Source organism: Lissotriton vulgaris, chromosome 12, assembly GCF_964263255.1.
Source record: "Lissotriton vulgaris chromosome 12, aLisVul1.2, whole genome shotgun sequence".
NCBI lineage: Eukaryota > Metazoa > Chordata > Amphibia > Caudata > Salamandridae > Lissotriton > Lissotriton vulgaris.
In genome coordinates, this window is record NC_141700.1 from 127,366,056 (window position 1) to 127,390,336 (window position 24,281).

At 49.2% G+C, this 24,281-nt stretch overlaps 1 protein-coding gene across 1 annotated transcript in view; it reads right to left on the reverse strand.

Moving 5' to 3' along the window:
• LOC147673622 (cocaine- and amphetamine-regulated transcript protein-like) overlaps nucleotides 1-24,281 on the reverse strand; it is a 52,338-nt gene that overhangs the window by 10,158 nt on the left and 17,899 nt on the right. The window lies entirely within an intron of this gene.

A 24,281-nucleotide genomic window follows, 5' to 3' on the forward strand; every position in this document is an offset into this window, starting at 1 on the left:
GGTTTGTAGTGTATTTGTGAAGTGGAATTATGTGGTATGGTGAATAGAAAAGGGTGAGAGCTGTGTAAAATAAATAGAAAGCAAGAATGAGAAGGATAGGTTGTTTGTGTGTGAAGTGGTGAATGAACTGTACATAGAGTAGGAGAAAAAGTATGTGAGAAAAAGATAAAGAAGGGGCGAGAAGGTTATAGATGCACAAAGAGGGTGTGTTTGTGTACGCAGAAGATTCCAAATGAAGAAAAGGTGAGTGTGTGTTTGCGGTTTGGATTTTTTTGTGCCCACCTCAGATTCACACATTCTTCCTGCAAGCCCGACCTGAACTCAACAAGGTATTCCTGAACTCAACAAGGTATTTTTCTCCTAGGCAGTTATGAGTGGGAGACTGCAATCTTTTCTCACACCAATCAGGTCCTAAGACACCAAGGGGTTTTTCTTTTCATAGTAAATAAAAGGCGTGGGGGCATATTAGCAAGGGCCACATCACCGCTTTAGCAGCACTTTTTGCCGCTAAAGCGGCGATATTTTAATCGTCCTATCAGCAAGCTGTCGCTAACAGCAGTTAGTGACAGCTTTCAGGCGATAGCGACCGGTTTGGGGCCCGCTTTGCATGTCAGCAATATTTATCGCTAATGACATGCAAAGTGGGTCTACCCAAACTGTTAGCGACTGAAAGCAGTCGCTAACACAGCTATCGCCTATTAGCAAGGCAGGCAAAGCGATAAAAAAAATCCCACTAAGCGCGATTATCGCTATAATCTAACATCTGCTAAAAACCTGACTTACCTGTTTATCCAACAGGAGGTGGATTGTCAGGTTAAGTCCACATTGGCGTTAATGTGTGAATATCGCTGGATTTCCAGCGATATTCAAGCATTTCACCGCTATCGCTTGATATTTTAGCACAATGGAGAAAAACGTTGCTATTAGCATGTTTTCTCCGATAACAAATCCAGCGATAGGCAGAGATAAAAAAAATGCGCTAAGCACGTTTTGCAATAAATATCGCTATTCCTTGCTAATATGCCCCGTGGTTGTTTTAAACGTATGCGTGCAGAGACTGCATTTATTTCTCGCTATAATGTCAAAATAGCCACACCAGGTATGTCATGCACGTTATTAATCCATGTATGGCAGTGTTATTGTAGACGTGTGAGTAGGAAGACTGCATTCTTTTCTCCGACCAAGCCAGCCCCGACCACACCTAGGTGTTTGTCTGTTGAGGACTCCCTGAACTCTCTGCCCTTCACTATCTACAGAGCTGCAGGCGGCCTTCGGCTGCCCTAGCAGGCCTGAGCAAGGGCCATGTTCGAGTGCCGAACACTGCAGCGAGCCTGACTCCTAATATGGTAAGGGGGACAGAGGCAGTGACATCATAAAGTTATGCACTATGTGCACCGCCATGTGGGTGGGACTTTAGTATTCCAACGCAATTTGGCTTGGAGTGCTGTTTTACCGTTGTCTCCTCACTCATATAAGCTTTTAATGAGGCACTTTCTTCCCCAGGCTGCCTAGAACTATAAATGTATGTAAACAGTTTCCAATATTGAACATGTTTACACTTATATGTCGATGCCAAGGTGACGTACTCTCCAGAGCTACATCTTAGATCTTGCACAATGTAGAGGCGTTGCTATAATATTTGCTACAATGTGCATATAAGCAGACTGGTTACAGACGCTGGCGAAAGTTATTCTATAACGTGCTATGCGCTTCGAAGCTCTGAAGCAGTGCTACACATTTTCCTGCACCGACTCCTTTCCATGCTTTGGGCTTTCCTTGCACGCTGCTACCAATGCTTTTGGTCTTCAACAGAAGGGCCCAGGCCTGCTTTCAACACCAACATAATACCATAAAAGAAAAAGCTGTTTTTAGGCAGTAGTAACACAGAGGACTCCTGTGAGGAGAAGCAATGCGAAGGCTGCAGGTGGGGAACAAACAGGGCACGAGTCCTAAAAAAAGAAGTGAGGGGAAGCTGTCACCGGAAGTGACGTCACAGCAGGAAGTGATATCACGAAAGGTGGCTTGAACCATCAGGGTCTATGCCTCCTCTCGCTCACCCCTTAGATGCGATTGCCTTCCAGTCAAATGCAGGGATGTCATTGCACTATGCCAGCCAAGGTACAATTAAAGTGATCTGATCCAATGATATCAACAATACTTCAGTGGAAAATCCATTGCAACATCAGTCCTTTCTAATTTAACAATTGTAGTTCTGTCCTCACCTTGCCTCCGCTGCGGCTCCTGCAGCCAGGCATTTTCAGATTGTTGTCTTTTCACCACCCAGCTCTGCCGATCTTTCTCGCACATAAAAAGCCTGCTAGGAAGTAAGTTCAAATTTCCCCCTAATGTGGAATTGGAAATGGTGCACCATGAAGCTGTGGTGCTGGGTGTAACAGGGGGCGTATACCATTAAAATAGGGACATTGTTATGGTCTTTAGGTGGCTAGGACTTCTGAATCTACTGTGCTCCCGCCGTAGAGCTTCGTACAGAATGGTGTACCGATGGCATCGAGTGCTATATGAACTTGTCTAGGGCAAAGAAAGTGAGCATGCCCATTGTTCAAAAAAAGCACCCTCTCGAGGACTTCGCTAAAAGTAAACAAACTGTTAGACATTTTAGAAGATGTACTCCCGAGAGGAGCGAGAGCCAAGTCGGAGAAAGATTAATGTAGGCCAGTGGTTCCCGAACTTTTTTGACCTGTGGCTCCCTTGACCTAATTGGCAGTTGGCCGTGGCTCCCCACCGTTTTTTTTACCGGTGGGCGGGGGGGAATGGGGTGTGTAAGCACGACCTCGGGAGTACTTACTGGCGGCTTCCTAAAGTAATTGGGATGCAATAATGAAGTTGTGACATGATGAGACTGTCAAAGAAACGGATCACTGACATAATATAGAATGACAAAATATAGACTTACCAAAATATAATCACCAAAATATAGAATGCCAAAATATCGAATTCCTATCTACAAACAGGTAAGTACAAAAATATCGAATCCAAAATATAGTCTGTAAAAAATATAGTCAGTCAAAATATCGAATTTTTTTAAATGTCTTAAAAGTAATTTAAAATTAATGAAATAATAAATATAATTAACTAAAACATACTTAAAAATACTCAAATAACCTTAAAATTAAGATATAATTAATTTAAGTTATTAATAAAAAATGTACAATATTTTACCGTAGGATAGCAGGAGGGTAACATTTAATATTACCACTCCAATGAGTGCAACAGTAGGGAAAGCGTTGGATAGCGTAGGGGTAAAAAATACTATTCCCACTCCAGTGAGTGCAACAGTAGGGAAAGCGTTGGATAGCGTAAGGGTAAAAATTACTATTCCCACTCCAGAGAGTGCAACAGTAGGGAAAGCGTCCCGGCCTGGTCACCCACATGCTCCAGGGCCTCCCGCCACCCCAGCCACGAGGGCCGCCGAGCCCCCTGCCTCCCGCCAACCCAGCCACCAAGGGCCGCCGAGCCCCCTGCCTCCCGCCATCCCAACCACCCGAGGACCGCGCCAGATTTTCCCGCCGCCCCAGCCCGAGGCCCCGCCCCCCCGCCAGCCGATTGGCTCCCGCTCAAGCCCCCCCCGCAGACCCTCCCTCCCGGCTCCCTCTTATGACGTCCCCAGAGCGACCGCGCAGCGGACGCGCGCAGCGGGAGCACCGACTGATCGCCGAAGGTGCGCCAATGGTAAGCCCGTCTGCGCCCGTCCGCGCCTGGACCGCGCCCAGCGCCAGGACCCCTGGCCCCCGCAGACCCCAGCCCACCCGCCGGACTTACGACGCCGCTACCCTCAACGCACTCAACGCCGGCCGAGTCTCAGGCTGCTACCGAGCCACCCCGAGACGCACCCACGGACCCTTCTGCTGCAACTCCTGCAAGTTCACCTGCATCTGGACCTGCTCTACAACTAAACCAACCAAGACGAGCAACAGCAGCAGCCACCTGAAATGCATCCTGCTCAACACCCGCTCCATTCACAGGCACGCCATCGAGGTCTGGAACCTGCTCGACACCACAGCCCCAGACGTCGCCTTCTTCACGGAAACCTGGATGAACGCCTCCTCAGCGCCTGACATCGCCATCGCCATCCCAGATGACTACAAGATCATCCGAAGGGACCGCATCAACCACACCGGAGGAGGCATCGCCATCGTCCACAGGAACACCATCCGCATCACGACCAACACCGATGACACCCTCGCAACCGCCGAGCACCTGCACTTCCAAGTCCACATCAACCCCAAGACCACCCTCAGAGGCACCCTCATCTACAGACCCCCTGGACAACGCACACAATTCAGCGAAGACATCGCCGACTTCATCAGCCCACACGCCCTCTGCTCCGCTGACTACATCCTCCTAGGGGACCTCAACTTCCACCTGGAGAACAACAACGACCGCAACACCACCACCCCCACCCACTACGCCGGACACACACTCGACCCCGTCTTCTCATCCAACAAGGACATCGCCTTCAGCCACACCACTGGACGCCACTGGACGGACCACAGCTGCGTCCACTTCGCTTCGCAAGGACCACGATCCACCACCACCAGCAACAGGCTGCACGCAGGAACTGGAACAAGATCACAGCCGACCAGCTCCCGTCCTCCCTGAGCATGAACCCTCCCACCAGCACAACGAACCCTAGCCAGGCGGCCACCAACCTCACGAAGTGGATCAGCGACTGCGCAGACGAGCTCGCCCCCCTGAGGACCCCGCCCAGCAGACCCGGCAGCAAGAAAGCCCCATGGATCACCGACGAACTCAAGAGCTCCAAGAAGAACTGCCGAGTCCTCGAGAGAACCTGGCGCAGAGACCCAACACCGGACAACATGACTGCCCTCAAGCTCGCCACCCGAAAACACCACCAACTCATCCGCGCCACCAAGAAAACTGCATTCAAGGAACGACTGGACAACAACGCACACAACAGCAAAGAACTCTTCAACATCGTCAAAGAGCTCTCCAACCCCAACGCCGGAAACAACAACATCACCCCTTCGCAAGACCTCTGCAACTCCCTCGCCTCCTACTTCCACAACAAGATCGCGGACATACACAACAGCTTCAGCACTCAACCGACGAACACCACGACCGAACCACCGCCCCCCACCACCACCCTCCGCACCTGGACTCCGATCAGCACTGAAGACACCGTCCGCACGATGAACTCCATCCACTCCAGATCTCCGACCGACCCCTGCCCTCACCACATCTTCAACAAGGCCGACGCTGTCATCGCACCCCACCTGCGGGACATCATCAACACCTCCTTCGACACCGCTACCTTCCCGGAGAGCTGGAAGCACGCCGAACTCAGCGCTCTACTCAAGAAGCCATCGGCTGACCCCACCGACCTCAAAAACTACCGCCCCATCTCGCTGCTCCCGTTTCCTGCTAAAGTCATCGAGAAGACGTCAACAAGCAGCTGGCCGCCTCCTCGAGACGAACGGATCCCTCGACCCCTCGCAGTCTGTCTTCCGGGCCAACCACAGCACCGAGACCGCCCTGATCGCAGTCACCGATGACATCCGAGCGCTGCTCGACAACGGAGAAACAGCGGCCCTCATCCTCCTCGACCTCTCCGCGGCCTTCGACACTGTCTGCCATCGTACCCTAGTACAACGCCTCAGCAACGTCGGAGTCCAGGAGAAGGCACTGGAGTGGATCATCTCCTTCCTCGCCGGAAGGACACAAAGAGTCCGCCTCCCTCCGTTCAGATCTGAAGCCACCGAAGTCATCTGCGGCGTCCCACAAGGCTCCTCGCTCAGTCCAACCTTCTTCAACATCTACATGAGCCCCCTCGCAGACATCGCACGCCAGCACCACCTCAACATCATCTCCAACGCCGACGACACCCAGCTGATCCTCTCCCTTACCAATGACCCCGCCACCGCCAGAGCCAACCTTCACGAAGGGATGAAAGAGGTAGCCGAATGGATGAAGAACAGCCGCCTGAAACTGAACTCAGATAAGACGGAGGTCCTCATCCTGGGATCCTCACCCGCCGCTTGGGACGACTCCTGGCAGCGCACCCAAACCAACAGACCACGCGCGCAACCTGGGCTTCATCCTGGACTCCTCCCTCTCCATGACCAGACAAGTCAACGCCGTCTCCTTGTCGTGCTTCAACATCCTGCGCATGCTACGTAAGATCTTCCGGTGGATCCCCACCGAGACCAGGAAGACGGTAATCCAGGCCCTCGTCACCAGCCGTCTGGACTACGGCAACACCCTCTACGCCGGAACCACCGCCAAACTCCAGAAGAGACTCCAGCGGATCCAGAACGCCTCAGCACGACTCATCTTGGACATCCCCCGTCGCAGCCACATCTCCGGACACCTGAGAGATCTGCATTGGCTCCCGGTCAACAAGAGAATCACCTTCCGTCTCCTCACCCACGCACACAAAGCCCTACACAACCAAGGCCCAGGATACCTCAACAGCCGCCTCAATTTCTACGCTCCCAAACGCCAGCTTCGATCGACCAGCCACGCCCTCGCCGCCGTCCCCCGCATCCGTAGAGCCACCACAGGGGGACGGTCCTTCTCCTACCTCGCCGCCAAGACATGGAACTCCCTCCCCACCCACCTCCGCCTGACCCAGGACCACCTCGCCTTCAGGAAGCAACTCAAGACCTGGTTGTTCGAGCAGTAGCAGATCCCCCCCCCCCCAGCGCCTTGAGACCCTCTGGGTAAGTAGTGCGCTATATAAATGCAATGATTGATTGATTGATTGATTGATAGCGGGAGGGTAAAAAATACTATTCCCACTCCAGTGAGTGCAACAGTAGGGAAAGCGTTGGATAGTGTAGGGGTAAAAAATACTATTCCCACTCCAGAGAGTGCAACAGTAGGGAAGGCGTTGGATAGCATAGGGGTAAAAATTACTATTCCCACTCCAGAGAGTGCAACAGTAGGGAAAGCGTTGGATAGCATAGGGGTAAAAAATACTATTCCCACTCCAGTGAGTGCAACAGTAGGGAAAGCGTTGGATATTGGAAGGGTATAAATTACTATTTCCACTCCAGAGAGTACAACAGTAGGGAAAGCATTGGATAGCGTAGGGGTAAAAATTTCTATTCCCACTCCAGAGAGTGCAACAGTAGGAAAAGCGTTGGATAGCGTAGGGGTAAAAAATACTATTCCCACTCCAGAGAGTACAACAGTAGGGAAAGAGTTGGATAGCGGGAGTGTGAAAATTACTTTTCCCACTCCAGATAGTGCAACAGTAGGGAAAGCTTTGGATAGCGTAGGGGTAAAAATGACTATTCCCACTCCAGATAGTGCAACAGTAGGGAAAGCGTTGGATAGCGTAGGGGTAAAAAATACTATTCCCACTCCAGAGAGTGCAACAGTAGGGAAAGCGTTGGATAGCGGGAGGGTGAAAATTACTATTCCCACTCCAGTGAGTTTAACAGTAGTGAAAGTAATGATTTAATATATTATTAAAAACAAATTAAATATCAATACCAATAAAACATTAATTGAAATTAATAACCAATTTAAAATTATGTAATAATTAATTAGAAATACAACTACATATTAGTTATTAAAAATTAATAACCTATTCATAATTATTCAACAACAAATTAATTTTAAATAACAAAAACTAATTAATAATAAAAAGTAATACCAATTAAAAATAAACAGTAAATTAATTATCAATACACAAAAAGTATTTTTAATATGTAATTAATTACAATTACATTACTTCCCACCCTATTCCCCTATAAACCCACATCCCACTACAGAAAATACATTAATACAATTATAATAATTATCAAATATTTAATTAATACAAAATAATGACCAATTAATAAAAATTAATTGCCAATTAATAGGAATTAATTACCAATTAAAAATTAATTAACAATACATTTAAAATCAATACGAATAAATGAAAAAAATATTTACTTTATTACAATTAAATTACTTCCCACCCTATTCCCCTATAAACCCACAACCCGCTACAGAAAATAAATTTAGAAAATTAACATAATTAACAATTAATCAATTAATACAAATTAATTGGCAATTAATAAAAATTACTTACCAATTACAAAATAACAATAAATTTAAAATGCATACCAATAAATAAATAAAAATATTTAATTAATTACAATTAAATTACTTCCCACCCTATTCCCCTATAAACCCACAACCCGCTACAGAATTAATTTACGCAAAAATTAAAAATTAAATAACATAAAATTCATTACTTAAAATACATTAAACATATTTTGACTTCTATATTTTGAAAATCGATATTACTTACCTTAAATTCGATATTTTTAACCACTATATTGTGTCCATTCGATATTTTGTCCATTCTATATTTTTACTTCGATATTATGTCCATTCTATATTTTGGAATAGATATTATGACTGTTTACCCAAAGAAACATAACAAGTATTTTCGATTTTACATCAATTTCAAGGATGGGTGGATGGGTGGTACTGCTGCAGAATTAAGATTCTTTTTTGTCCTGATGGTGAGGGCAAAAATGGAGAGCCCAAAAGAGACCTGAAAAGCAGGAGCTGAGTCTGAACTCCCAGTGTGCACTGGCAGGACACGACCCACTTAAACTGACTTAAAGCCCTGCATTTGGCATTTTTTCCCCAGAGTTTTATTCAACGCGAACTAGACCCGAAGGTATCAGAGCGCTTTACATTTAGCACAAGTTGCGATGGACACATTCATTTTTGTTCAGCACTGGGGAGATATCGATTTGCCCCTGGATTGCAATCACAGGATGTTGAGCATTCCAGCTTAGACTCAAACCTGGTTCGAGGTCGACCGCTCTAGCTGTGTCAGAGGCCACATCCTCTCCCCAGTTGAGAAATCACAGATGCTTAACCCATGTGTGCATGGAGTTAAAAAACAAAACGGACTACACAGGAATCCCTCCCTTGGCAATTCCCAAAGCACAACTTTTGAACCCGCCTTGCACCTAATTTAGAGCACCGGGAGTTTGCTGTGGACTTCTAAGCCCATGGGCCCCGGCACCACATATTTTACAAATTAAGAGGCATTCCATGCTCTCAGCGTCGTCACTTTGAATGCCGGGGTGCGGGGCGAAACAAAAGGGCACACGCATATTTGCGGCATCATGGTGTCCCTGATTTGCAGTAACTATTGCCAGGGCCAAAGGGAGTTCAGAAGCTTATTTTAATATTATGCACTCCAATTGGTATTTCACCCGCCAAGGAAGTAAATGTGCATCGAGGGAAAGAGGATTGAGAGAAAGAGGACTGCAAGGAAGACCAACACGACATAAAAAGGGCAACCAAGCAAATTAGAATGTCAACCTGAAATTAAGACATTGAGAATTCTGCATGTTTCAGAAGCTGCAGAAGATTCACAAACTTTTTGCAAAAACGTGTTCTGCTTTAACCCAGATTTGCTTTAAATGCAACCACAGAGGACACTGTGCAAGGGTGTGTTGAAATGCCGAGGCGCGGGGCGAAACAAAAGGGCAAACGCTTGTTTGCGCCATCCTGGTGTCCCCGATTTTCAGATCAGCAAGCCTGGTGACTTCGTATATGGCCAGTGGGTGCTGTGAGAAGGTGGCCTGATATGCAGTGCTCACTATTCTAGTGAACACTATGTATCAGTCCAGCAACCCTTATTGATGATTGGTTGTAAGTCAACCTTATAGACCAGCTATCCTAGTAGCATGGATACGAGCAGTCTAAGGCTAAAGACTCGAGAGGGCGTGTTAAGCCAGCTGTTTACCACACATATACCCCTTGAACACCAAGTGAAAGGACACCACACAAGTGTTATGAAAATAAACAGTTATTTATTAAAGATCACAACAGCCCTGTACTCTTTATGAGGACAGGGTACTAAGCACAAACCAAAAACTCTTACAAAAATACTTAAGTTAGCATAGTATATACAAATGCCCGAGGGGCACGGAAAACCATATACTCTGAAAGTGGAATGTGAAATTCCTAGCAGGTAAGTACAGTACTAATAGCTTTTGGAATCGCTAGGACTTGACTAGGGAATCGTTAGATTACTTCTAGGTGGCCTAGGGGACTCGGGTGCAGTGTGTGCACTCTCACGCGAGATGCGGACAAAAGTCTATGGTAGCTAGGAATTAGAAAGTTAGTGTTCTCGGGCGAACCCGACCTGGTAGGGAGAAAACGAAAGTAGATTCTGACCCTTGGATAGTGAGGCTATGCTGGGGCACCGAAATGCCGAAGTTACCTAGCCCAGGGGCTGCAGCTGCATAGGTCTGAAAAGACGTCGGGAATCCTCGTAGACGGACCAGGAGCCGGAAGAAAAGATGCTGGCCGGTGACCAGTGAAGAAAGTTCAGTTGGATCCAAGCCTGGATCTCGAAGATAGATGACACCTGAAAGCAGAGGGGACCAAGTTCGAGACTACTAGCCAGTAGTCAGTGGGCACCAGGAGGGCACCGGATGGTAGCCACCTCGACAAGGTGAGTGGGTGACGCTTGAGCTCGAAGATCTCACGGACCAGGAGGCGTTGTCGGCGACCAGGATGGAGGATCGAGCTGTCCCACGAAGATAGAAGCTGTCGGCGTCGCTGGACCCAGGATTGGGCAACAAAGCCTTGGCAAATTCAAGCCCACGCGGTGGACTCAAAATGACGTCTGGAGTGGACCAGGAGGGTCCGGGGTGCCTCTCTTCAAGAAGGAAGCAAGGGCCAGTCTGGAGCAACCAGACCAGCAGTCGTGAAGTCGTCGGGCGTCGTTCAGAAGGCCACAAGCCAGCCGGCTAGTAGCCAAACAACGCGGTGCACAGCAAACAGCAGAAGGGCCCCACGCAGATCGTGGAGATGCAGGGAGGCTGACCTTGGGTGCTGGAGCTGCGCAGGGTCGGGGCTTCTCGGACCCCAAAGCACTCACCAGTGGAGGACACGGTGGGCTTGCAGTAAAGATGTCGTGCAGTCTTGGCGATCGTCGGTCCCTCGAGGTCTCGTCGCACTCACGGTTCTCAGCTTGGCTGTAAAGATGAGTAGAGGTCAGAGGTGCCAGGGAAGCCGGGTCTCGTCGAGCTGGGTCGTCGGATTCGTGATGAAGGACTTGCAGCAGACCGCAGTGTTCTTTAGGATGGTGCCCGCTTGATGCAGGGTGACTACTCCTTAGCCACAAGGGAGAATCTTGAAGAAGAAATCGTGAAGTCCTTTCGAAGAAAGTGGCATCTTGATTCCAAAGATGATCTCATTTGAACAGGGGGCCCGCTCCTATCTTTATACTAAAAAAGGGGGCTGACCCGGTGACTAGGTCCTGCCTATGGGTGGGACCAGGAGGGGGGTGGTTACACCCCTCTCCCCTGCCGGACTTCCCCAGGCCAGGGGCTGGTGTGCCCCTGGAACTGGTTCTGACTGGCCTATGCGTAGTGAGCACCGGGGTGCCACTCAGCAGTCACCTTCCTGAAAAGCCCTGCCTACCCAGGATACACAAAACCATGTCTGGGACGGTGCTAGCACCGCCCCGGACAGGAAACCCTTTGTCCAGGCCTCCCTCGCTGGAAGGACTCCCAGCAGCAGGAGGTCAGACTCGTGTCTGTGGTGGCAGCATCCATTTTGTGGAGCTGAGGCTTCAGTTAACTTTAACCGGGGTTCACAGTTACATACATGTCGTGTCCCTCTAGAAGGGTGGAATGCTAACCCCGTCGCCAGAATTGGCGAGGGGTTAGTATTCCAATTCGTATGACACCTTACTCGACATGTTTTGATAAAGCAATACCAAAGATAGCATTTAACCGCGAGGATTATAATGCACTTAAGAGTATATGGTATGCGATATCATGGAACAGCTATTAGGACTTGATTCCGCAAGCTGCAGACAGGCTCAGCTCATGCCAGAGCACCATCTCACACGATTCCAAGCACTCTGCCTTCAGGATTGTCAAGGCCTGCCATAGGAGTGACTGATAGGAATCTGTGTGTCCATTTTAGGGTTAGGTATAGGTATACTACACCTACAGCAAAGGGTGATTACACGACTTTGCCCCAGCTGTCATGCAGCCAGTTGAGTCAAATTTAGGAGGCCAGCCAGGGGTGGCATAATACATGCTGCAGCCCCTGGCAGCCCTGGGTACACCTATGCCCTGAGTTACAGGGTCTGATAAGGTGGCCCAGTACCAATTGGTAAATGCACCTAGGGTACATGTGGTAATTTAGAAAGAGAACAGCCAGGCTGTGGGTCTGATTGGCAGGCCCACAGCCAGAGAAAGTCGTAAACCAGTGAAACAAAAGCAAAAAATCTGGGTGATCATAGGATTGCAGACCCTACTCTCCTACATGACCCCCCCCCCCAAACTTTGGGACAATAAGCTAACCTTGACCAGGTGAGTCTTCTTGTTCTAAGTGGAAATATCTGGAGAGCCCATCGGCATTGCCATGATCAGTACCAGGTCTATGTTCCACTGTAAAGTCCATCCCCTGTAGGGAAATGGACCACCTAAGCAGTTTGGGGTTTTCACCCTTCATCTGATTTAGCCACAAGAGGGGCTTATGGTCGGTCTGAATCTTGAAGTGAGTGCCAAACAAGTATGGCCTCAGCTTCTTCAGGGCCCAAACCACAGCAAAGGCCTCCCTCTCAATAGCTGACCAATTCTTCTCTCTGGGGGTCAGCCTTCTGCTTATAAAAGCAATGGGCTGATCCTGACCATCAAAATTCAGTTGAGAAAGAACAGCTCCCACACCCAACTCAGAAGCATCTGTTTGGACAATGAATGGTTTGGAGTAGTCTGGACTCTTAAGGATAGGTGCTGTGCACATGGCCTGCTTTAGGTCATCGAATGCTTTTTGACAGCCTGCTGTCCACTGAACCTTTTTTGGCATTTTCTTACTTGTCAGTTCATTTAATGGTGTCACAATGGAACCATAGTTCCTGACAAACTTTCTGTAGTATCCAGTCAGGCCCAAGAAAGCTCGGACCTGAGTCTGGGTGGTTGGAGGAGCCCAGTCCCTGATTGACTGTATTTTGCTCTCCAGTGGCTGAACCTGGCCTCCACCTACAAGGTGGCCCAGGTATACAACCTGTGTCTGCCCTATCTGGCACTTGGTGGCCTTGATAGTGTGGCCTGCTGCTTGCAGAGCCTCTAACACTTTCCTCAGGTGGACCAGGTGATCCTCCCAGGTGGAGCTAAAGACAGCAATATCATCTAGATATGCTGCACAGAAGTCATCCAGCCCAGTAAGGACTTGATTCACCAACCTTTGGAAGGTGGCAGGTGCATTTTTCAGACCAAAGGGCATTACCACAAATTGATAATGCCCACCAGGGGTTGAAAATGCTGTCTTGGGCTTGGCATCCTCAGCTAACCTGATTTGCCAATACCCAGCTGTTAAGTCAAATGTACTTAAGTAGTTGGCAGAAGCCAATCTATCTATAAGTTCATCTGCCCTTGGTATTGGATGGGCATCAGTCTTAGTGACTGCATTGAGACCCCTGTAGTCTACGCAAAACCTCATCTCTCTCTTACCATCTTGGGTGTGAGGCTTTGGCACTAGAACTACTGGACTAGCCCAAGGGCTATCTGAGGGTTCAATGACTCCCAACTCCAACATTTTCTGCACTTCAGTTTTTATGCAGTCTCTAACATGATCAGGCTGCCTGTAGATTTTACTCTTGACTGGCAGGCTGTCACCAGTGTCAACCTCATGGGTGCACCAATTGGTCTGACTGGGTGTCAGAGAGAACATATGTCTGAAAGACTGAAGAACCTGTTTACAGTCTTTCTGCTGATGTTCAGAGAGGCTGCCACAAAAGACAACACCATCTACTGACCTATCATCAGGATTCTGAGTGAGCAGGTCTGGGAGAGGGTCACTCTCTTCCTCCTGTCCCTCATCTAAGGCCATGAGCAAGCTCATGTCCTTCCTGTCGACATATGCTTTGAGCCTGTTGACATGGAGTACCCTGTGGGGACTCCTGGGAGTTCCAAGGTCCACCAGGTAGGTGACCTCTCCCTTTTGCTCAAGAATTGTGTGGGGCCCAGACCATTTGTCTTTGAGTGCTGCTGGGGCCACTGGCTCCAGCACCCACACCTTCTGTCCAGGCTGGTAAACAGTCAGGACAGCCTTTTGGTCATGCCAAGCTTTTTGAAGTTCTTGACTGGCCTTAAGGTTTTCAGATGCCTTCTCCATATACTCAGCCATCCTGGAGCGGAGACCAAGTACATAGTCCATTATGTTGGTTGCAGGCTTTTTGAGAGGTCTCTCCCATCCTTCCTTCACCAAACACAAGGGGCCTCTCACAGGATGCCCATACAAAAGTTCAAAAGGGCTGTAGCCAACCCCCTTTTGTGGGACCTCTCTGTAAGCAAACAGAAGGCAGGGCATCAGGACATCCCATCTACGCCTGAGTGTTTCAGGTAGTCCATGAATCATCCCTTTTAGGGTCCTGTTGAACCTTTCAACAAGCCCATTGCATTGTGGGTGATAGGGTGTAGTGAATTTGTAATTGACACCACACTCCTTCCACATAGCAGTTAAGTAGCTTGACATGAAGTTTGCACCTCTGTCAGAGACAACCTCCTTAGGGAAGCCCACTCTGGAGAACACTCCAACTAGGGCCCTTGCCACTACAGGTGCTGTAGTGGTCCTAAGTGGAATAGCTTCAGGATACCTGGTGGCATGATCCACTACCACCAGTATAAACTTGTGCCCTGATGCTGTCTGGGGTTCCATTGGACCAACAATGTCAATCCCCACTCTTTCAAAGGGCACCCCCACCACAGGCATTGGTATAAGGGGGGCCTTTGTTGTGCCACCTGACTTACCACTGGCTTGGCAAGTGACACAGGAGCGACAAAACTCCTTGGTATCCTCATTCATGTGAGGCCAGTGAAAGTGTGAGACAAGCCTGTCCCAAGTCTTTGTCTGGCCTAAGTGACCTGCTAAGGGAATCTCATGGGCCAAGGTAAGTAGGAAACCTCTCTGAGACAAGGGTACAACCAGCCTCCTGGTCATGCCAGGCTTGGGGTCTCTTGACTCAGTGTACAGGAGTCCATCTTCCCAGTATACCTTGTGGGTACCTGTGGCGTTCCCAGCAGCCTTAGCAGCAGCCTGCTGTCTGAGGGGTTCAAGAGAAGGGCAGTCTAACTGGTCCTTCCCCAGGTCTTCCCTTGAGGGTCCCCCTGAACCCAAGAATTCAACTTGATCAAGTTCAAACTCTCTAGGCTCAGTTTCCCTCAATTCCTGTAGGTCAGCCTCCTCTGAGACTTGATCCACAACCTGGGGCAAGGGGGAAGGCACAGCCTTAACCCTACTGCTCTTTTTCTTGGAAGGTGTCTGGTCCATTGTTCCAGGATCCAGCACCTGTTCAGTGGGGCATTTCCTGGCCTGTGACCTGGTCACAGCAATCACATGTGCTGGCAAGCCTAACATTTCCAGGTGAGTCCTCTGCTCCACTTCTGACCATTGTGATGACTCCAAATCATTGCCCAACAAACAATCCACTGGGAGGTCTGAACTAACTACAACCTTCTTTTGGCCAGTTACCCCTCCCCAGGAGGAGAAAGCTACAATTGCCATACTATGATTGGTAGTGACATTGCTTGCATTGGTCACCAGGAATTCTGTACCTGGCATGATCTGTCCAGGGTCCACAAAGCTAGGTGTCACCATTGTGACACTGGCACAAGTGTCCCTATAGGCCTGAGCCATTTTTCCATTAATGAAAGGTGTCTGTCTGTATTTGCCCAAAGTATTGGGACTGATGTCAGGGGACATATCCATATCCCCTGTACTGACAAGGACAGCCTGAGTAAGGGTGCCAACTAAGTTGTCACTCCCCTCAGAACCCAGGGTTAACCCTACTAAACCCTTGGGAGGTGCACTACCACTGCTGGCTGTACTAGGGGGCACAGGTGCCTTAGGGGCTGCAGTGGCAGGAGTCTGCCCTCCTCCTTTCTTGGTGCACTCACTAAACCAGTGAGTTTTACTTTTACAGTATTGGCACCACCTTTTTGATTGGCCTTCTTTCTTCTTTTGGGGAGCCTGACCCCCACCCTCTTTGGGTTGTTGGGGACCTGTCGAAGACTTCTGGTCATTTTGTTCCCCCTTAGAATCTTTACCCTTCTGGTCTGCTTTCTTCTGACCACCTTGATTCTGGCCCTGGTTCTGTTTAACTCTTGTTCTAACCCATCTGTCTGCCTTCTTTCCCAATTCTTGGGGAGAGGTCAGATCTGAGTCAACAAGATGCTGATGCAACAACTGGTTCTGACAATTGTTTAAAATTTGTTCTCTCATCATCAAATTGTACAATCCTTTATAATCAGTAACCTTACTGCCCAGCAACCAGCCCTCAAAAGCCTTAGTGGCACAATCTACAAAGTCAGCCCAATCTTGAGACTGAGTTTTCTGGGTATCCCTGAACAGCACCCTGTACTGCTCAGTGGTTAGGCCAAACCCATCAACCAGTGCACTTTTCAAGACTTGGTAATCATTAGCATCCTCTACCCTTGTGGTAAGGAGCTTGTCTCTTCCTTTACCTTCAAAGGAGAGCCACAAGATAGCTGCCCACTGACTTGGGGGAACACCTTGCACAGTGCAGGCCCTCTCCAAAGCAGTAATCCATTTGTGGATGTCATCCCCTTGTTTAAAGGGGGGCACTATCTTACCAAGGTGTTTTGTATCAAAACTCCTTTCCCTATTGCTAGGTACAATGCTGCCACCAGTGGGGACTGCCCCAGTCAATTGTTGCTCTCTAGCAAAGGCAAGCCTTTCTTTGGCCAGGGCAAGTTCTTCCCTTTCAATCCTCAGATTGGCTGCCTTTTCCTTAGCTACATACATTCTCCTCTGGGGAGATGTCATTCCCCTCTGAGAGGAACGTTGAGAGCCATTGGTATGAAGGGATCTGCCAGAGTCTCTGGATAGAGACCTAGCTCGTCCATTCCCAATGTTAAGCTGACCTGAGAGTGGCCCCAGGGCTCCCCTAGAATCCATCTCATGTCTGCTTAAGTTGGTCCTGGTTAGTCTAACGACTTCTACCTGTCCCTGATCTGCCTCACCCCCAGACACCAAGTCATCATCCTCATCATCAGCATCATCTGCTTCCTGAAGGGGATGGTCCTGGCTCTCAAAGGGTCCCTGTAGGGAGGGCATATTGCCTTCTGAAGTAGAAGGGTCTGGGTTACCAGCCCTCCTTGCATCATAAGTCTCTAAGAGACCAATCAGAAAAGCAGTTGTGGGGTTAGCCCCCTGCTTAATCTTCCTAGAGGTACATACTTGTCGTAACTCATGGAAGCTAAGCACAGTATATCTTGAAGGGATGACCTGTGGAGGGTCAACTGACACAAGGGGAGACTCAGCGTTTCCACCTTTGTCTGACATACTGTTTCTAGTGTGGTGTAAGTGATGCACCTACCTACACTATGTGTTACCTACTGATCCCTTGCTAGAGTTGCAGCCAAGGTGTGCTAAGCCTTGAGGAGCTACAACAGCTGGTTCAGTAGGACTCAGAGTATTCTAAGCTTTAGTTATATGTACCTAACAGTACTTATGTGATCTTTCAACAAGATATTCGTAGGATACGTGTGGTAAAACAACAGCAAGCTCAAATCCCAACCGCTGCTCACCAATGTGAGAAGGTGGCCTGATATGCAGTGCTCACTATTCTAGTGAACACTATGTATCAGTCCAGCAACCCTTATTGATGATTGGTTGTAAGTCAACCTTATAGACCAGCTATCCTAGTAGCATGGATACGAGCAGTCTAAGGCTAAAGACTCGAGAGGGCGTGTTAAGCCAGCTGTTTACCACACATATACCCCTTGAACACCAAGTGAAAGGACACCACACAAGTGTTATGAAAATAAACAGTTATTTATTAAAGATCACAACAGCCCTGTACTCTTTATGAGGACAGGGTACTAAGCACAAACCAAAAACTCTTACAAAAATACTTAAGTTAGCACAGTATATACAAATGCCCGAGGGGCACGGAAAACCATATACTCTGAAAGTGGAATGTGAAATTCCTAGCAGGTAAGTACAGTACTAATAGCTTTTGGAATCGCTAGGACTTGACTAGGGAATCGTTAGATTACTTCTAGGTGGCCTAGGGGACTCGGGTGCAGTGTGTGCACTCTCACGCGAGATGCGGACAAAAGTCTATGGTAGCTAGGAATTAGAAAGTTAGTGTTCTCGGGCGAACCCGACCTGGTAGGGAGAAAACGAAAGTAGATTCTGACCCTTGGATAGTGAGGCTATGCTGGGGCACCGAAATGCCGAAGTTACCTAGCCCAGGGGCTGCAGCTGCATTGGTCTGAAAAGACGTCGGGAATCCTCGTAGACGGACCAGGAGCCGGAAGAAAAGATGCTGGCCGGTGACTAGTGAAGAAAGTTCAGTTGGATCCAAGCCTGGATCTCGAAGATAGATGACACCTGAAAGCAGAGGGGACCAAGTTCGAGACTACTAGCCAGTAGTCAGTGGGCACCAGGAGGGCACCGGATGGTAGCCACCTCGACAAGGTGAGTGGGTGACGCTTGAGCTCGAAGATCTCACGGACCAGGAGGCGTTGTCGGCGACCAGGATGGAGGATCGAGCTGTCCCACGAAGATAGAAGCTGTCGGCGTCGCTGGACCCAGGATTGGGCAACAAAGCCTTGGCAAATTCAAGCCCACGCGGTGGACTCAAAATGGCGTCTGGAGTGGACCAGGAGGGTCCGGGGTGCCTCTCTTCAAGAAGGAAGCAAGGGCCAGTCTGGAGCAACCAGACCAGCAGTCGTGAAGTCGTCGGGCGTCGTTCAGAAGGCCACAAGCCAGCCGGCTAGTAGCCAAACAACGCGGTGCACAGCAAACAGCAGAAGGGCCCCACGCAGATCGTGGAGATGCAGGGAGGCTGACCTTGGGTGCTGGAGCTGCGCAGGGTCGGGGCTTCTCGGACCCCAAAGCACTCACCAGTGGAGGACACGGTGGGCTTGCAGTAAAGATGTCGTGCAGTCTTGGCGATCGTCGGTCCCTCGAGGTCTCGTCGCACTCACGGTTCTCAGCTTGGCTGTAGAGATGAGTAGAGGTCAGAGGTGCCAGGGAAGCCGGGTCTCGTCGAGCTGGGTCGTCGGATTCGTGATGAAGGACTTGCAGCAGACCGCAGTGTTCTTTAGGATGGTGCCCGCTTGATGCAGGGTGACTACTCCTTAGCCACAAGGGAGAATCTTGAAGAAGAAATCGTGAAGTCCTTTCGAAGAAAGTGGTATCTTGATTCCAAAGATGATCTAATTTGAACAGGGGGCCCGCTCCTATCTTTATACTAAAAAAGGGGGCTGACCCGGTGACTAGGTCCTGCCTATGGGTGGGACCAGGAGGGGGGTGGTTACACCCCTCTCCCCTGCCGGACTTCCCCAGGCCAGGGGCTGGTGTGCCCCTGGAACTGGTTCTGACTGGCCTATGCGTAGTGAGCACCGGGGTGCCACTCAGCAGTCACCTTCCTGAAAAGCCCTGCCTACCCAGGATACACAAAACCATGTCTGGGACGGTGCTAGCACCGCCCCGGACAGGAAACCCTTTGTCCAGGCCTCCCTCGCTGGAAGGACTCCCAGCAGCAGGAGGTCAGACTCGTGTCTGTGGTGGCAGCATCCATTTTGTGGAGCTGAGGCTTCAGTTAACTTTAACCGGGGTTCACAGTTACATACATGTCGTGTCCCTCTAGAAGGGTGGAATGCTAACCCCGTCGCCAGAATTGGCGAGGGGTTAGTATTCCAATTCGTATGACACCTTACTCGACATGTTTTGATAAAGCAATACCAAAGATAGCATTTAACCGCGAGGATTATAATGCACTTAAGAGTATATGGTATGCGATATCATGGAACAGCTATTAGGACTTGATTCCGCAAGCTGCAGACAGGCTCAGCTCATGCCAGAGCACCATCTCACACGATTCCAAGCACTCTGCCTTCAGGATTGTTAAGGCCTGCCATAGGAGTGACTGATAGGAATCTGTGTGTCCATTTTAGGGTTAGGTATAGGTATACTACACCTACAGCAAAGGGTGATTACACGACTTTGCCCCAGCTGTCATGCAGCCAGTTGTGTCAAATTTAGGAGGCCAGCCAGGGGTGGCATAATACATGCTGCAGCCCCTGGCAGCCCTGGGTACACCTATGCCCTGAGTTACAGGGTCTGATAAGGTGGCCCAGTACCAATTGGTAAATGCACCTAGGGTACATGTGGTAATTTAGAAAGAGAACAGCCAGGCTGTGGGTCTGATTGGCAGGCCCACAGCCAGAGAAAGTCGTAAACCAGTGAAACAAAAGCAAAAAATCTGGGTGATCATAGGATTGCAGACCCTACTCTCCTACAGGTGCCCATACCTGTCTAGGCCCCAGTTTAGACGTTCCTGTGTTTGCTATAGAGCGCGGTCCTTGGCTGTTAAATGTGAAGGAGAGGCTCCCATGAAGCACGGCGGACAGCAACAACGCACCTGAAACGCAAGAGCTGCGTTTAAAATGGAGACTGCGACTTTCTATGCCTGTTGTAGCACGTATTACAAAAGGGGGTGGTGATGAACAGAGTGTCTGAATTGAGCAGACCACTTACAAAAGGGGGTGGTGATGAACAGAGTGTCTGAATTGAGCAGACCACTCTTACCCAGTCCAAAGATCAGGGCTTGATCCATCACCGTTATTTATCTCACTGCCCCATCCCAGCTCAGAACCTGGCTATATGCAAATCAGTCTGTCCCTGGCCCAGTGCATCATGGGAACAGGGCAGACTAAACTACCAAGCCAATTCTTTACCAGAAAGGAGACAAGCTACCGGGGACCGGTTTCTGGCATTTCAGCCTCTTCGGCCCGGCTTGCTTGAATCCTGATGGAGCAGTGAGAAAGGGACTCATGTCTGAGTATACCCTGCCACACCTATAGTGGCCAAAATCGATTTACAAAAGGGGGTGGTGATGAACAGAGTGTCTGAATTGAGCAGACCACTCTTACCCAGTCCAAAGATCAGGGCTTGATCCATCACCGTTATTTATCTCACTGCCCCATCCCAGCTCAGAACCTGGCTATATGCAAATCAGTCTGTCCCTGGCCCAGTGCATCATGGGAACAGGGCAGACTAAACTACCAAGCCAATTCTTTACCAGAAAGGAGACAAGCTACCGGGGACCGGTTTCTGGCATTTCAGCCTCTTCGGCCCGGCTTGCTTGAATCCTGATGGAGCAGTGAGAAAGGGACTCATGTCTGAGTATACCCTGCCACACCTATAGTGGCCAAAATCGATTTACAAAAGGGGGTGGTGATGAACAGAGTGTCTGAATTGAGCAGACCACTCTTACCCAGTCCAAAGATCAGGGCTTGATCCATCACCGTTATTTATCTCACTGCCCCATCCCAGCTCAGAACCTGGCTATATGCAAATCAGTCTGTCCCTGGCCCAGTGCATCATGGGAACAGGGCAGACTAAACTACCAAGCCAATTCTTTACCAGAAAGGAGACAAGCTACCGGGGACCGGTTTCTGGCATTTCAGCCTCTTCGGCCCGGCTTGCTTGAATCCTGATGGAGCAGTGAGAAAGGGACTCATGTCTGAGTATACCCTGCCACACCTATAGTGGCCAAAATCGATTTACAAAAGGGGGTGGTGATGAACAGAGTGTCTGAATTGAGCAGACCACTCTTACCCAGTCCAAAGATCAGGGCTTGATCCATCACCGTTATTTATCTCACTGCCCCATCCCAGCTCAGAACCTGGCTATATGCAAATCAGTCTGTCCCTGGCCCAGTGCATCATGGGAACAGGGCAGACTAAACTACCAAGCCAATTCTTTACCAGAAAGGAGACAAGCTACCGGGGACCGGTTTCTGGCATTTCAGCCTCTTCGGCCCGGCTTGCTTGAATCCTGATGGAGCAGTGAGAAAGGGACTCATGTCTGAGTATACCCTGCCACACCTATAGTGGCCAAAATCGATTTACAAAAGGGGGTGGTGATGAACAGAGTGTCTGAATTGAGCAGACCACTCTTACCCAGTCCAAAGATCAGGGCTTGATCCAAGCCGGGCCGAAGAGGCTGAAATGCCAGAAACCGGTCCCCGGTAGCTTGTTTCCTTCCCAGTGTAAGAATTGGCTTTTGTAGTTTGGTTTGCCCTGTTCCCATCATGCACTGGGACAGGAACAGACTAATTTGCATACAGCCAGGTTCTGAAACTGGGATGGTGCAGTGAGCTAAAAAACGGTGTTGGATCTAGCCCTGATCTCTTGACTGGGTGAGAGTATTCTGTTTTATTCAGAGACTCTGTCCCTCACCACCCCTTGTTGTAAATATTTTTGTCCACCCTAAGCGTGGAAGGGTATACTCAGATGTGAGTCCCTTGCTCATTGCACCATCAGGATTCAAGCAAGCCGGGCCGAAGAGGCTGAAATGCCAGAAACCGGTCCCCGGTAGCTTGTTTCCTTCCCAGTGTAAGAATTGGCTTTTGTAGTTTGGTTTGCCCTGTTCCCATCATGCACTGGGACAGGAACAGACTAATTTGCATACAGCCAGGTTCTGAAACTGGGATGGTGCAGTGAGCTAAAAAACGGTGTTGGATCTAGCCCTGATCTCTTGACTGGGTGAGAGTATTCTGTTTTATTCAGAGACTCTGTCCCTCACCACCCCTTGTTGTAAATATTTTTGTCCACCCTAAGCGTGGAAGGGTATACTCAGATGTGAGTCCCTTGCTCATTGCACCATCAGGATTCAAGCAAGCCGGGCCGAAGAGGCTGAAATGCCAGAAACCGGTCCCCGGTAGCTTGTTTCCTTCCCAGTGTAAGAATTGGCTTTTGTAGTTTGGTTTGCCCTGTTCCCATCATGCACTGGGACAGGAACAGACTAATTTGCATACAGCCAGGTTCTGAAACTGGGATGGTGCAGTGAGCTAAAAAACGGTGTTGGATCTAGCCCTGATCTCTTGACTGGGTGAGAGTATTCTGTTTTATTCAGAGACTCTGTCCCTCACCACCCCTTGTTGTAAATATTTTTGTCCACCCTAAGCGTGGAAGGGTATACTCAGATGTGAGTCCCTTGCTCATTGCACCATCAGGATTCAAGCAAGCCGGGCCGAAGAGGCTGAAATGCCAGAAACCGGTCCCCGGTAGCTTGTTTCCTTCCCAGTGTAAGAATTGGCTTTTGTAGTTTGGTTTGCCCTGTTCCCATCATGCACTGGGACAGGAACAGACTAATTTGCATACAGCCAGGTTCTGAAACTGGGATGGTGCAGTGAGCTAAAAAACGGTGTTGGATCTAGCCCTGATCTCTTGACTGGGTGAGAATATTCTGTTTTATTCAGAGACTCTGTCCCTCACCACCCCTTGTTGTAAATATTTTTGTCCACCCTAAGCGTGGAAGGGTATACTCAGATGTGAGTCCCTTGCTCATTGCACCATCAGGATTCAAGCAAGCCGGGCCGAAGAGGCTGAAATGCCAGAAACCGGTCCCCGGTAGCTTGTTTCCTTCCCAGTGTAAGAATTGGCTTTTGTAGTTTGGTTTGCCCTGTTCCCATCATGCACTGGGACAGGAACAGACTAATTTGCATACAGCCAGGTTCTGAAACTGGGATGGTGCAGTGAGCTAAAAAACGGTGTTGGATCTAGCCCTGATCTCTTGACTGGGTGAGAGTATTCTGTTTTATTCAGAGACTCTGTCCCTCACCACCCCTTGTTGTAAATATTTTTGTCCACCCTAAGCGTGGAAGGGTATACTCAGATGTGAGTCCCTTGCTCATTGCACCATCAGGATTCAAGCAAGCCGGGCCGAAGAGGCTGAAATGCCAGAAACCGGTCCCCGGTAGCTTGTTTCCTTCCCAGTGTAAGAATTGGCTTTTGTAGTTTGGTTTGCCCTGTTCCCATCATGCACTGGGACAGGAACAGACTAATTTGCATACAGCCAGGTTCTGAAACTGGGATGGTGCAGTGAGCTAAAAAACGGTGTTGGATCTAGCCCTGATCTCTTGACTGGGTGAGAGTATTCTGTTTTATTCAGAGACTCTGTCCCTCACCACCCCTTGTTGTAAATATTTTTGTCCACCCTAAGCGTGGAAGGGTATACTCAGATGTGAGTCCCTTGCTCATTGCACCATCAGGATTCAAGCAAGCCGGGCCGAAGAGGCTGAAATGCCAGAAACCGGTCCCCGGTAGCTTGTTTCCTTCCCAGTGTAAGAATTGGCTTTTGTAGTTTGGTTTGCCCTGTTCCCATCATGCACTGGGACAGGAACAGACTAATTTGCATACAGCCAGGTTCTGAAACTGGGATGGTGCAGTGAGCTAAAAAACGGTGTTGGATCTAGCCCTGATCTCTTGACTGGGTGA